The sequence below is a fragment of the Chamaea fasciata genome, unplaced genomic scaffold, assembly GCF_029207755.1.
Source record: "Chamaea fasciata isolate MVZ Bird 193981 ecotype frontalis unplaced genomic scaffold, bChaFas1.0.hap1 SCAF_27, whole genome shotgun sequence".
NCBI classification, from domain to species: Eukaryota; Metazoa; Chordata; class Aves; order Passeriformes; family Sylviidae; genus Chamaea; species Chamaea fasciata.
In genome coordinates, this window is record NW_027094112.1 from 2,364,789 (window position 1) to 2,377,584 (window position 12,796).

The window sequence follows — 12,796 nt, forward strand, 5'->3', positions numbered from 1 at the left end:
AACAGTGGCACGGAATGATTCAGACAAATCTTTTTTGTTCCTTTATAATCAATATATTGACACAATAAAGGTTGCAGAGAAATGTTGCAATACTAAATACTATCTTTTTTTACCCATTAAATACCTTAAATGGGGAAAAAATGAAATAGAAGACTTGTTTACTTTTACAGACCCAAAATATATACTGATGTGGGCAGAAAATTATTAAATGCTGCCAATTACAATAAGATTTAGTTTAGCAAAATTTTAAGCAACAGAAGTAAATTGGTGTGGATGCCCTCACCAGCACAAGACATTTTGCTTCACACTGGCTTCCACAGGTTTGCTAGAGTTGTTAACTCTGTCATTCACCAGCCATTGGGAATCTTTTCATCTGCAGTGGTTTTTATAAAGACCCTTGTCACTGTGTGTTTGGTGGTGACAGGAAGGTTACTATGGGTGGAGGAACTCTTCTGACTGTGCATCCAAGTAAGTCTTCCAGGAAAAGCAGTGTGTCAGCATTTGTTTTCACTCAAAAACGGTGTTTTGTCACATCTCAGATCCAGTGAGGGCCCTGTCTGTGCTACTCTTGAGTACACAGCAGAGCTGGATGCAGAAATGTTCTTGTGCTCTGCTCCTAGAGATTTTCTCCCAGATTAAGCTGGAATAATGAATCCAGATTCCTTGTAGAGCCTCACAGCTCTAGGGTAACTGCAAGTGTCTGTTAAATTCTGTTCTGCCCTTGCAATTTCAATGAGGTGCTTTCTATAAAGGAGTTTGTTTTCAAGTCTTCATTGCCAGGTTCTCATGCCCAAGCCAATATCAGACTTTTTCAGGGACTGTGACACTTTTCCTACCCATTCACAGGTTTTGGCAGTGCTAGTTCAGAACTGCTGCATTGTTTGGGCAAGTTCAACAATCAATATGTCATTGGAAGTCATTAGACTTCCAATCTGAAATTAGCTTGAATATCTGAGTCTCCCTCTGAGACTATTTTAATAAAGTTTTTTTATCTACATCTGACTAGTTGGTTCTGGGTTTTTTCCCATTTTGAACTATGAAACGCATAACTTTTTCTTTATAGGCAGGTCCTGTGACTCACCAACATTCTTTAAGCTGAGTTCAAACTTCAGAGATTACTTTTGTAGAGAACTCTCAGGCAGGACAACTGCAGGAGGAAGAAAGATATTTGGACAGGGGGTAGATATTTGCGACAACAAGTAAGTGTAATCTGGTTAAGGAAGCATCTTTTTTTACCTGTTTACCTTCCTACTCTGCTAGGAAGAGTAGATATGTTTGAGATATTATGCAAATATTTTGAGATATTTTGCAAATGTACTCAGCTCTAATTTCTGTTCCATCATGCAGATCCACAGAGTGTAATTCTTCTTCAGTTGTGATGACCTAAAATACTGCAGCAGTCTTACACTCGGTTTTCCTGCCTGTGTTATGTAGAGATCAGGCTAAATCTCTTAGTAAGTCCCCATTCCTGACTTGTGATCAGAATGGTGTTTTCTGTCAAATTTTGCCTTGAATTCACAGGTGAGAAACTATGGTTTTGCTGAATTCTGGGACAAACATTTCTCCTTGCTAAATGTCAGGAAATACTGGAGGGAAGGAGAATGGTGGTAATGAAAAGTGGTATGTAGAAAATGACAGCAGGAAAAACAAGGCACAGCCAAGTGAGCACCACAATGTGTTGGTCATTCAGCTACAGATTTGGTTTGATCCGGATCTTATTCAGGATGCAGTGAGTGATGTGTGCCCTGACTGGTTATGGGAAGGAGAATGATGTGGGGTTGCATTCATGACATCTTCATTACTGCATTTTGGAAAACCTCCCATAAGCAAGTCATCCTCATAAATATGTGCGGAACAACTCAGGATAGGCAACAGAGAGCTGAAATGGGCATGTGCATCACAGAAACTCATTAGGAGGATGGTTAATTATTAACTGCAAGGGCATGTTCTCTTTCTCTTCTTTATATTTCAGTGAGCAGATGTTATCTGAATTCTTAGTGAGGAGCAAGGAATGGAGGTTTGCAGTTAGGATGGAAGTGTTTTCCTGTCCAGGTAGCTTACAGAATGAGAACATTGTATTGAGATGCCAAGTATATGCCTAGATTTTCTTTTCCAGGTTCATTAAGTCTGGGAGGGGGTTATCTGAGTTCACTCCTGTCCAGAAACCATCCCAGAGCAGGAGTTTTCAGGTTTTGTGTGCATTTGCAGAACAGGAAGGGTTTTTGCAAAGGAATTGAATGATGTGTGAATTCAGGAAGCAGCTATACAAAGTTGCAGTTTGGCAAAGGAACGAGGCTCAGTGTTACACCAAGTAAGTGCATGATCTGAACAAGAATATTTTGAGAAGTACTGGGGAATCAGATGCTTGTAATCAGTGGTATGTAATTGCCTCGGGAGGGGATTGTCCTTCCATATCTACCACGTCTGGGGCTGAAATGAGAGTGTGTCTGGGACATTTAGTGGAAACAGAGCAGCAAGAAGAAGTCTGGGGGTTTTTTGTAAGGTCTCAGAGTTCATGGAGAGTAGCTGTTATGAGAGGAGTACTTCTAGGAATTAGAGTAAGTTTCTACTCACACAAAGGTGGCAAGGACTAAATTCCCAGCAAAATGGAAATCAGGTAAATCAGCATGGAGTGTCACACAGATGACAAATCTTTCACCAAACTACAGAGCTATCTCAGTTCTCAAGTTGCTTGATCTTAATAATAATCCTTGGTAGAAGGAGATACTGCAGACAATGGAAAAGAATAGATTTTCCTTGTGCTTTTCACATTTTGCCCTTTTGCAGAGCACCACAAGGTCTCCCCAGGTGAGGAATTACATGAGCAAGAAATGAGAGGGTAGTTCTTCAGAGAACTGGCAAGTCTCTGTCCTATAAAAAAAATATATTTAATATGTATCAACAGGCATAGAAAAGCCTGCAGAAGTTCTGCTTATGTGAAATACTGAGCCAGGTATCCTGGCCAGATCTTGTCCCAGTCACATCTTCCCCTGCAAAACTGCTCAGGACAGGGAGTGCAGTGCTCCTGGGAATGTCTGTCTTTCCAAAGCACAGCTTTGAAGATAGATGTCAAATCTGGGATTTCTGTAGGGAGGGCCTTAGTTGATTCCTGGCTATGCCAAAGCCTCCCATGATCAGGGCACCTTATCATTCTTGACCTGTGAAAAGTACTGACACAAAACCTGCTAGGGAACAGAGAAGAGACCCCCCCAGCCTTCATTTTGTGGGGATCTCTAACAGGCGTTATGCACATAGATTTTCACGTTGACAACAAAGTGTCCTGCCCTGGACGATGAAATGTGCAGAAGAGCATAAGGGTTTTTGTAAGGGACTGTTTGACTGTGTGAACTCAGGAGACAGACTGACCTTTGGAAGTGGAACCAGGCTGCTGGTAAAGCCCAGTAGGTATCTCCTCACCAAGGACAGACTGAATCCTTAGAATTCAGAGGGGGAAAAGCTTCTTTAGAACTTGAAGGAAAGAGGGCAGGGGGGAGGAGGGCACATTCTGAACAATTAGCGTTTAACAACTCTGCAACTGCTCCTGTGCTGAAAATCAGGGAATGTGTTTGTGTCGTGGAGCACCTCAGTTAGAGGAACCCTCCTGGGAATGAATTGGAGATTGGCATAAGGTGAATAGCCTTTGTTTACTCAGAAGATTAGAGAGAGCTGCTTTCTGGGGCTTGGGTTTGCATCCCTGACTGGATTCATTGTCAACTAAACAAAGAAAGAAAATTAGGACCTTAGATTGATTTTCTCTGGAGGTTTCTGTTTAATTTTTCTTTGCTTCTTTCTCTATTGGCTCTGGTCCCTTGCTTAACTTCTGACATTGACCAGCTGCCTGATCTGCCTGACTCCTTCTTTAGACCATGAGAAGTTTTAGAAGTAGCTCTGTTAGTTCTTAAAAAAATGTGTGGAAATTTCATCCCCTTTGGAAATGTCAAACAGTGAGTCCTGGCTGTTAAAGGCTGAGGCTTTTCTCCTTTACCATTTGTGTATGAAGGTTGATTGCTGTGGGATAAGTGAGTCTTCCTAGAAACTCACCTTTGGGCGAGGGACAAAACTAATTCTGAAATCAGGTACATCTAAAACCAAATTGTTGTTTCACATTATAAGGGCAAGGCTGAGATTCTTCTCTCTCTTAAACATTACAAAAATTCTCCAAGACCATCAACTCTGTTATGCTCATAGGGTTTGGATTTCTCCTGCATTCAGAATTGTTTTTGTCTGGAAAGATCAGAGCTATGCAAAACATCCTAATTCACACTCCAATGTATGTGACAAGGGTGGCATCTGTTTTTCCCCCTTGGTTTCTTTTGGGAAACACACATATTTATGTGGCCCCCCCAAGCTGACTGTGGTTTTTGTTAGTGAGTTTGTCACTGTGTGAATTCAGCATCTGGTTGGAAGGTCACTTTCGGAAGTGGGACAAGGCTGACAGTGAAACCAGGTGGGTGGAAAAGATGGAGGGAATTATAGATAGGAAAGCCTAATTCCTCTTTCCAGGAAAGCATTGGAACAGCCATTAAAATTCCATTGTTCTTTCCTTCTGAGAGCAACTGGAGGTCACAGCTTGACCTTGAAAAAAAAATCATTATGAAGCTAAACACCTACTTGAGAGGCTGGATTTTCCTGTGCCATTTGTGTCACTGAGAGCTGTGACATTTTTGAGTCGTTTTCTTCACTACTGTCTGTTCCCAGAAACCCCCCAGAGCTGCAGACCTCTCACTGTCCTTTCATTTCCATTGTCCAGAACCCAGGACCCAATGTTCTCATTGATTCCCAGAGGCTGCAGGTCCTTCTCTGCTGGGAAAACTCTCTTAGCCTTTGCTCTGTTGCTCCTACTTCTGCCTACAGACAGGTTTCCATCCGGGTTTGCACTCCTTGACAAAATAAAATGCTGGGCTGTAATGGAAAGAGGCTGGAACAGGCAGGGCATATTTTTTGGGAGGTGAATCAAGAAATGTGTTTTGAATGTCCAGCAGGAGATCTATGCTTTTAATGCTGATCTAATGCTGAAGGAGGAATTTTGCTGTGGGATGTCTTTGCATGGATGAAGGAGCAGGCTTTCAGTCAGTAGACATCTCTGTCCAAACTGAACGAGACCATAAACTAGGGAAAATATTTACAGGAAATGTAGTTAAAATTGCCAAGGAGTTTACTTGGGTAGACTAAGTTAAAAAGAATGTCAAGTAGGACCTGACTATGTAGGAGCGGGAAAAAAAGGGTTTTTGTTGAGAAGGCAAACACTGTGTGAACAACTATGGAAACAAGCTCACCTTTGAAAGCAGAGTGCAGCTATGGGTGAAACCAAGTAAGTCTTAAACCAGTTTTTGCTCAAATTGTAGATGTACCGAGGAAAGATGCAAAAAGTCATCCTAGTGATAGGAACTGAAGACAAGTCTACTGCAGAATGTACCCAGTTACCCTGCCAGTGATCTCTGTCCTTCCTTTCAGATGTCCATGGTGGGGTCCTGGCCACATTTGCTCAGGACATTTCCTGCCATGGCCATGACAGCAGGGGCTGCTTTTCTCTCTCAGCTGGTGGATGAGTTTGTGTCCTTGCTGAGCTGAAAGCTGCTGGGTGAGCTGTGGCACAAGCTCCCACTGGCACAGGGACACAACTTCCAGTTTCAGCTGATAACTTCTCCCACTTTCTTGTTCACTCCTTCCATGTGGGGCAGACCTGCCCCGTGCCCAGCGAAAAATTCAGGAGAGTTTACTGTGCTGGTGGTTCTTCAGTTCTGGGGTTCCATGTCACCTTCTCTTCCCCAAGGTGGGCTTTGGCTTTGGGCACAAAGAGCAGTGCTCCCAAACTGCTGGAATTCTAGAAACTGAGAACTTAGGGGTTTAGTATATAGAAATACATGTGAGGCAAGATGGAGGATTTTAGGCATTGCCTAAGTCATTCTTTTTCACTTTCTTCTTCCTTTTTCTTCATAGGTTTAGGTGGTTTGTTGTAATTGGTTGATAGAATCCACATTGCAGACTTTAAGGAGTTTAGTCATTGGGTTTCAAATGAAAATAATTTAGTTGTTATTTCATAACAGGACAAGTTGTCCAGGATTTGCATCCACAAGCCCAAGAGTGCTCTTGGCCCCTCAGTCTGTGGCTGAAACCTCCTGGCATTCAGCACTTCCTGCTGGGCTATGGGTGCCCAATGCTGCCAGGGGTGGGGAAGGTTTTTGTTAGGAGAGGAAATGCTGTGTGAACACAGGATCAGGTTTTTATGCACCTTCTTTTGGCTCTGGAACCAGACTCACTGTCAGGCCACGTAAGTCCAACACTACTCTTGCGCTTTCTCTTGTGTTTGGGGTCATTTTTCGGGTGGCTGCGAGCAGCAGCCTGGCTGGGGGTTTGGTCATCTCTGTGCGTCCAGAGCCAGGGCTGGACTTTGCTCTCAGGGAGTGTCCAAGCCAATCCTTCCTGCTCTGAGTTTGGCTGGGATGCACCAAGCGGCCACAGGCCTGCTCCCAAATTCCCAGCTGCCTGTGGCCAGGCTGTGCTGTGCCCCTGCGCCCCAGGGACGCACAGCACGGTATTCCTTGGTAGAAGGAGATACTGCAGACAATGTAAAAGAATGGATTTTCCTTATGCTTTTCACATTTTGCCCTTTTGAAGAGCACCACAAGGTCTCCCCAGGTGAGGAATTCCATGAGAAAGAAAGGAGAAGATGGCTCTTCAGAGAACTGGCAAGTCTCTGTCCTATTAAAAAAATATTTAATATGTATTAACAGGTATAGAAAAGCCTGCAGAAGTTCTGCTTATGTGAAATACTGAGCCAGGTATCCTGGCCAGATCTTGTCCCAGTCACATCTTCCCCTGCAAAACTGCTCAGGACAGGGAGTGCAGTGCTCCTGGGAATGTCTGTCTTTCCAAAGCACAGCTTTGAAGATAGATGTCAAATCTGGGATTTCTGTAGGGAGGGCCTTAGTTGATTCCTGGCTATGCCAAAGCCTCCCATGATCAGGCCACCTTATCATTCTTGACCTGTGAAAAGTACTGACACAAAACCTGCTAGGGAACAGAGAAGAGATCCCCCAGCCTTCATTTTGTGGGGATCTCTGACAGGCATTTTGCACGTAGATTTTTTATGTTGATGACAAACAAGTCTCCTGCCCTGGAAGATGAAATGTTTAGAAGGGCATGGGGGTTTTTGTAAGGGACTGTTTGACTGTGTGAATTCAGGATATGCAGAGAGACTGACCTTTGGAAGTGGAACCAGGCTGCTGGTAAAGCCCAGTAGGTATCTCCTCACCAAGGACAGACTGAATCTTTTGGGGTTTTTGTTAGATCATCCTTAGAATTCAGAGGGGGAAAAGCTTCTTTAGAACTTGAAGGAAAGAGGGCAGGGGGGAGGAGGGCACATTCTGAACAATTAGCGTTTAACAACTCTGCAACTGCTCCTGTGCTGAAAATCAGGGAATGTGTTTGTGTCGTGGAGCACCTCAGTTAGAGGAACCCTCCTGGGAATGAATTGGAGATTGGCATAAGGTGAATAGCCTTTGTTTACTCAGAAGATTAGAGAGAGCTGCTTTCTGGGGCTTGGGTTTGCATCCCTGACTGGATTCATTGTCAACTAAACAAAGAAAGAAAATTAGGACCTTAGATTGATTTTCTCTGGAGGTTTCTGTTTAATTTTTCTTTGCTTCTTTCTCTATTGGTTCTGGTCCCTTGCTTAACTTCTGACATTGACCAGCTGCCTGATCTGCCTGACTCCTTCTTTAGACCATGAGAAGTTTTAGAAGTAGCTCTGTTAGTTCTTAAAAAAATGTGGTGGAAATTTCATCCCCTTTGGAAATGTCAAACAGTGAGTCCTGGCTGTTAAAGGCTGAGGCTTTTCTCCTTTACCATTTGTGTATGAAGGTTGATTGCTGTGGGGTAAGTGAGTCTTCCTAGAAACTCACCTTTGGGCGAGGGACAAAACTAATTCTGAAATCAGGTACATCTAAAACCAAATTGTTGTTTCACATTATAAGGGCAAGGCTGAGATTCTTCTCTCTCTTAAACATTACAAAAATTCTCCAAGACCATCAACTCTGTTATGCTCATAGGGTTTGGATTTCTCCTGCATTCAGAATTGTTTTTGTCTGGAAAGATCAAAGCTATGCAAAACATCCTAATTCACACTCCAATGTATGTGACAAGGGTGGCATCTGTTTTTCCCCCTTGGTTTCTTTTGGGAAACACACATATTTATGTGGCCCCCCCAAGTTGACTGTGGTTTTTGTTAGTGAGTGTGTCACTGTGTGAATTTAGGAGGTAGCTGGAAGGTGACCTTTGGAAGTGGGACACAACTGATAGTGAAACCAGGTAGGTGGAAAAGATGGAGGGAATTATAGATAGGAAAGCCTAATTCCTCTTTCCAGGAAAGCATTGGAACAGCCATTAAAATTCCATTGTTCTTTCCTTCTGAGAGCAACTGGAGGTCACAGCTTGACCTTGAAAAAAAATCATTATGAAGCTAAACACCTACTTGAGAGGCTGGATTTTCCTGTGCCATTTGTGTCCTGAGAGCTGTGACATTTTTGAGTCGTTTTCTTCACTACTGTCTGTTCCCAGAAACCCCCCAGAGCTGCAGACCTCTCACTGTCCTTTCATTTCCATTGTCCAGAACCCAGGACCCAATGTTCTCATTGATTCCCAGAGGCTGCAGGTCCTTCTCTGCTGGGAAAACTCTCTTAGCCTTTGCTCTGTTGCTCCTACTTCTGCCTACAGACAGGTTTCCATCCGGGTTTGCACTCCTTGACAAAATAAAATGCTGGGCTGTAATGGAAAGAGGCTGGAACAGGCAGGGCATATTTTTTGGGAGGTGAATCAAGAAATGTGTTTTGAATGTCCAGCAGGAGATCTATGCTTTTAATGCTGATCTAATGCTGAAGGAGGAATTTTGCTGTGGGATGTCTTTGCATGGATGAAGGAGGAGGCTTTCAGTCAGTAGACATCTCTGTCCAAACTGAACGAGACCATAAACTAGGGAAAATATTTACAGGAAATGTAGTTAAAATTGCCAAGGAGTTTACTTGGGTAGACTAAGTTAAAAAGAATGTCAAGTAGGACCTGACTATGTAGGAGCGGGAAAAAAAGGGTTTTTGTTGAGAAGGCAAAGACTGTGTGAACAACTATGGAAACAAGCTCACCTTTGAAAGCAGAGTGCAGCTATGGGTGAAACCAAGTAAGTCTTAAACCAGTTTTTGCTCAATATTGTAGATGTAATGAGGAAAGATGCAAAAAGTCATCCTAGTGATAGGAACTGAAGACAAGTCTACTGCAGAATGTACCCAGTTACCCTGCCAGTGATCTCTGTCCTTCCTTTCAGATGTCCATGGTGGGGTCCTGGCCACATTTGCTCAGGACATTTCCTGCCATGGCCATGACAGCAGGGGCTGCTTTTCTCTCTCAGCTGGTGGATGAGTTTGTGTCCTTGCTGAGCTGAAAGCTGCTGGGTGAGCTGTGGCACAAGCTCCCACTGGCACAGGGACACAACTTCCAGTTTCAGCTGATAACTTCTCCCACTTTCTTGTTCACTCCTTCCATGTGGGGCAGACCTGCCCCGTGCCCAGCGAAAAATTCAGGAGAGTTTACTGTGCTGGTGGTTCTTCAGTTCTGGGGTTCCATGTCACCTTCTCTTCCCCAAGGTGGGCTTTGGCTTTGGGCACAAAGAGCAGTGCTCCCAAACTGCTGGAATTCTAGAAACTGAGAACTTAGGGGTTTAGTATATAGAAATACATGTGAGGCAAGATGGAGGATTTTAGGCATTGCCTAAGTCATTCTTTTTCACTTTCTTCTTCCTTTTTCTTCATAGGTTTAGGTGGTTTGTTGTAATTGGTTGATAAAATCCACATTGCAGACTTTAAGGAGTTTAGTCACTGGGTTTCAAATGAAAATAATTTAGTTGGTATTTCATAACAGGACAAGTTGTCCAGGATTTGCATCCACAAGCCCAAGAGTGCTCTTGGCCCCTCAGTCTGTGGCTGAATCCTCCTGGCATTCAGCACTTCCTGCTGGGCTATGGGTGCCCAATGCTGCCAGGGGTGGGGAAGGTTTTTGTTAGGAGAGGAAATGCTGTGTGAACACAGGATCAGGTTTTTATGCACCTTCCTTTGGCTCTGGAACCAGACTCACTGTCAGGCCACGTAAGTCCAACACTACTCTTGCGCTTTCTCTTGTGTTTGGGGTCATTTTTCGGGTGGCTGCGAGCAGCAGCCTGGCTGGGGGTTTGGTCATCTCTGTGTGTCCAGAGCCAGGGCTGGACTTTGCTCTCAGGGAATGTCCAAGCCAAGCCTTCCTGCTCTGAGTTTGACTGGGATGCACCAAGTAGCTACTGAGGTGCATCCAAAATTCCCAGCTGCCTGTGGCCAGGCTGTGCCCCTGCATCCCAGGGAAGGACAGGATCAGTGAACGACACTGTGTCCCCTCTGCTGCTCCTCTGAGCCAGGCCATGGCTGGGCTAAGCATTGGGGAGAGGAGCAGCTCTGCAGGGGCTTGCTGGGCTTTTTGTTAAGGCAGGAAATGCTGTGTGATTTTGGCTCTAGCTACGGCAAGGTGACATTCGGCTCGGGGACAAGACTGTCCGTCCAGCCCAGTGAGTGAACAGCTTTCCTGTGTGTCCTTTGTCCAAAGTCCTTGATGTGCTGCAGGACATGGAGCTCCCAGCTGGCACCATCTCACGGGTTGTGTCCATTGCTCTGCTCTTTACCAACAGCTCCAGCTGCCCTTGGCCTCAGGGGCTGCAGTGCCCACCTGGCCAAGGCAGGGGCTCAGGGCCTGAGGGTTGCAATCTCTCTGCCAGCAGTTCCTTGCTGGGGCTGGGCACTGAAAGGAATGGCCCAGCTGGGATGGAGAGCAAGGCTTTCAGTGCTGGAACACCTCTGGCACTGCACACATGCCTCCTGGGCTGCAAATCTCGGCTGCTGGGAAGGTGCCCTGTGCCAGGGACCCTGCTCCAGGCTGGCTCCAGGGGCTTCTTCCCTTCCCTTTGGCCATTGCACTGCAAGCAGCCTTTGGGCAGGGATCCTCAAGTGTTCCCTGAGAGCTGAAGGAGAGCTTCTTCCCATCTCTGCCATGGTCAGTGCCCACAATGTAGGGGCAGTTTTCCAAGGGATTTGAGCAGGGAAATGGGCTTTGGGCAGAGAGAGGCCAGAGGAGATCTCTGGGGATGTGTGTGGGTGTTCAGAGCCTGTGGCAGGGGCAGCTCCAGGCATGGATGGATCCCAGCCCTGCAGCAGCCCCTGAGGGGGCAGGATGGAGAGGCCCATTTTGTAAGGAGCTCTCACACTGTGTGACTTCTGGTGGCTGGGGAAAAGTGACCTGGGGGAGTGGAACCAGACTTGTCATTGCCCCAGGTGAGTTGTGTCCCCTGTGAGCCAAGGTGGGCTCAACACAGACAATGTTGAGCTCCAGCTGCACTCAGAGCAGTGCAGGGGCTTGGTGGAGAAATTTGGGCTGGTTTTAGTACTCTGAGGAAAGAGGTGGGAGACTTTGTGCTTCACCGGTGTGTTCTGGGAATGTGTCCATGATGGGGAGAAGCAGTGTTGGAAAAGTGTCAACGAGTGAGTGAAATGCAAGGGCAGGGCCATGTAAGACCAAATAAGATTTCTGGGATTTGGGAGACTGGACCCAGTGGAAAACTTCAGGGCACTCCAAAATTTGGATGCAATTTCACCAAGTAATTCTGTCTGGGGGCTGAGCTCCAGCAGCAGAAGCCCAGGATAAGCAGCCGGGAGAGGAAAGGTGAGCTGGGCCCCCTGGGCAAGGAAAGCTTGGTGCTGAAGTGGAAAAGCCCTGGCCAGAGTGGTTTTCAGAGCAGAGCAAGAGCCAAGTGTCTCACCTTGGCTGTTACCAGCACAGCCAGAGCCCAGCTGGGGCTGGGCAGAAAGCTGCACCTTCTGCCAGGGACCTTTGCTGCTGCTTCTGCTTCCCTCCAGGCTGGCTCCTCTTGCTGCATTTCTGCTCCTGTGCAGCCTGAGATGGGCAAGAGCAGTCAGGGCTATGGGACAGAGACACAGAGCATTTGTGTTTGCCCAGTTCTGGCTGGGCTGGGCAGAGTCTGGGGGAGAGGTGCTGCTCTCAGGAGGCTCCTGGGGCTTTTTGTTAGGGCAGGAAATACTGTGTGACAACAGCTACGGCAACAAGGTGACCTTTGGCTCGGGGACCCGACTGTCCATCCAGCCCAGTGAGTGAGCAGCTGCCTGGCAGCTCCCAAATCCCTCCCCTGCCATGGAAATCCCTCCATCCCCCTCCTTCCCGTGCCCCTTTGCGCCCCTGGAACGCCTCCTCTGCCAGCACAGGCTCTGAGTGCCCTCAGAGGGCTCTCCAAGGGCTGTGCCTGCACAGAGGGAATCTCCTCTCGGGCTCTGGGTGACCATGGCAAAAGTGTCCCCTGGGCCCTGCTGGCACCATCCCTGGGCAGTCCCCAGCCCTGCCTTTTAGCCCTGGAGGGCAAGGCAGAAATGCATAATAATAACCCCAGCATTTGCAGGGCTGGCAGGGAGAATTTGAGATTAATTGTGCCCCAAATTCCACAGGGCAGAGAAAGGCTGACATTCCCTGTGGAAAGGGAACTGTGCTTTCAGTGGGATCCCATGGACAGCCAGTGCCTTGGGAAACTGGGGTGAAATCTTAATTGTGGTTTCTCTGTGTGTTGGGAGATTTCCTGGAAACTTCATGCTTTGAATCTGTGCAAGTGATTGGACAAACCTAGAGGGAACACAATTTGCTTCCCTTGCTTTAAAATCTAGGGAATTCACCTTTCTTTCCTTTGGGGTTTGTTTTGTTTTTAAATCCCTCAATATTTTGA